We start from the raw sequence: 3,109 nt of genomic DNA on the forward strand, positions 1-3,109 counted from the left end.
ACCAATTGGATGTCATGAGCACTTTTTAAATGTGAAACTCTTCACATCGTATGTGTGCCCACATCGACCATTTTCAAAATCAACTACTATATTGAAGTTCCGTTACGTATTAGAATACAACCGCATGGATAAACGGTAAGACTTTTGCATCTTTAATAAGTAACGTAAACCCAATCAAAGTTTACACATCCAGTTTTATCGGGGGAAGTGGCCTTATTAATAACTTGCACAGACATTGTATGGATATTTTATGATTAAAATAACGTGTAAAAATAGAATTTGCCAGTTTTAATGACCCTTACGTTTCATTCACTTAAACTTTCAATTAAATTAACAGAATTTCAATACAAATATGAGGTATTTAAAATGGATAAAAAAATACGCTTAAAAATATTTCATGTACGTATTAGGATTCTTACTGCAGATTATACGGCTTGCAGTATCATAATAGCATCTTTGAGTTATGCGTATCATTCTTTGGAAATTTTCTGCTGGTGTTACTCGTTGGGAAGAACATGTAGCTGAAGGCAGAATGAGAGTTCAACGTATGCCCTTGGTAAAACATAGCACGCAACCCGCACTACTAAGCTGTTTGCAAGGTCCCCGGCTCGCCTCGGCTACAGGCGCTTATCGTAATTGATACCTGCGGAAAACTATTTTCACACAGTCTAACCCAGACACGGGCAAACATTTTAGCGGAGGTACAGATTAAAATAAAAAATTATCTAAGCGGGCCGAAAAAAAATTGAACAAAACCAACTTTCATAAGTAATAAAGTTTATTTTTGATTTTTACATCACACACAACTTATATTATATGTTACAACGTAACTGGCACGTGAAGATAACTTTTGAGAACAGTTTTTTTTATATATATTTTGCTGACCTGACAGTTTTTTACGTAGAGCTTTTGCTTTTTGCTTTCGTTCTTCTTCGGCCATAATTTCATAAGTGGCGTTGTTATGTTTTGTCATGAAGTGTCGTGAGAGGTTGAATTCCTTGAATACGGCTACAGATTCATTGCAAATGAGGCACACAGGTTTATCCTTAACCGGCGTGAAAAAGTATTTCCAAGTCCACTCATCTTTTAAAGCACGACATTCTGAATCAACTTTGCGTTTTTTACTTGCCATTGTAACGATCGAAAATGTCAACAAAAAAAAACCTTACCAATAAAGCAAAACTATAGAAACACAAGCCAGACACACAGCCGCAGATGTGACTTGACACTGACTACGTGACTGTTCAAACTACACTGACCTTAAGAACAGACGAAACGAAAAAGGGTGGCGCCCGATTCGTCCCGAACTTGGACGAGCAACAACGTGCGCTCCACAGGCCAAGGCACCGTGAAGACACCAGCGTGAACACTGCCACACGCATTTTACTCCACATCGCCATGCTACCGATCTACAGGCGTCTACTACGGCACTACGCCTACGCGAGGTTGCTTGAAAACTCTAGTTAATATTAGATGCGATAATACCGTACTTATAACGCAATGAGAATAAACCCGTTATTCTATTCTAGCTACGCAGAAAATACATTTGGTTCCAAGTGTAATCGCAGGGGTTTTCAAAACCATGTCGCGGGCCGGATTGACTAGCCCTAAGGGCCGTACTTTGCCCATGAACAGTCTAACTCATTCAGGCTACTCGTCCACTAAAGTGGACTATCTGTAGTTCAATGATACATGGAGTTTATCAAACCTTGAATATGTGTGTTAAGCATTGGCGTAGCTGTGTTCATAATGTTGGGGGGGACAAATAATGATTTTGATGTCATTTAAACCCATTCCCCTCTTACTAAGACGGGGGGTCCGGGGGTCCTCCACAGGAAAATTTTGATTTTAAAAGTGCAAAATAGAGTTTTTTAAGCAGTTTTTTTTATCTAACCATTGGATACATTGATGTTAAAATTATTATTGTTTCCTTAAGATAAAATTTGATGAGTGAAGAAATTACAAATAAAGTTGGGCAGAATAATATTATAAAATAAAAATATCACGGTCTAGAAAGTTGGGGGGGGGGATAGTCCCCTCCACCCAAAAAGGTTCAGGGGGACACGTCCCCCCTGTCCCCCCCCCCGGTTCCTACGCCCCTAGGGTTAAGGTGTACTTACATTCTAGTGGATGGCGATGAAATAAATAAATTTCATTTTAGTTTTACTATAAAATAACTACACATTAATATTAAAACCATGAGATTATCACAAAAAAAAACTTTAGTTAAAATTAAAATATTAAAATTAGATATATCTTAGGAATTAACTAAGTGTCGCTGAAAGATTTAAGAGAATATTCGAGTTCATCCGTGTGCTTCGTAAATTTTAAGTGTGTAAGAAGCACTAGAAGTCTCTGGGAGAGGAAAGTTTTCAGTGGGAAGTATGAACAAATGGAAAGGATTACTACTTAAAGAAAGTTTCACTAAATGAAGAAGATTATGCTGGAGTTGGTGATTTTAACGGAGGAGTTAGTTTTGTGGAAGATATAACAGCATAGATTACATAAATACAATAATTATTTTTATAAATAAATTGTAGATGAAATGTAACTTTTAATACTGTAAATAAATTATATTTTAAAAAAGATTCATTTGTGCTCTATATTTAAATGTCACCAGTCCTTGATTTATGATCAAATGCAAGGTGGATGAAATCACCACATTTTAATACCTTGATATCTGCTTACCATTAGTATACCATATTGTAGTTTCGATTCATATTTAAAATCTTGAATATTTCTTTTCAATTAATTGCTTCCAAGATTAATTTTATAAAAGTCAATTGTATTCCCTGCTCAACTTAAATAAAAGCATCGTGAGCATAGACAAGAGTTTATACGTTCACGGTGAAAAATGAAACTACGGAGTTATACAAACAAATTAAGGGGGTTGTATAAAAATTATTATTTACAAAATTTTATGTTTTTGTTGTAATTAACCACAATTTAGTGTGTTGGTAATGAACAGTCGTGAAACAACTGTGCGTATATAGTACTACGTCTCTAAAGATCGCCAGAATAATATCCAAAGCATTGCTACTTCTTCTCGCACGTATTGTTGTAAAAAAAATTTGAACATGGCGTACGTAGTAACTGTAATTATTTTCAG

The sequence above is a fragment of the Bacillus rossius genome, chromosome 6, assembly GCF_032445375.1.
Source record: "Bacillus rossius redtenbacheri isolate Brsri chromosome 6, Brsri_v3, whole genome shotgun sequence".
NCBI lineage: Eukaryota > Metazoa > Arthropoda > Insecta > Phasmatodea > Bacillidae > Bacillus > Bacillus rossius.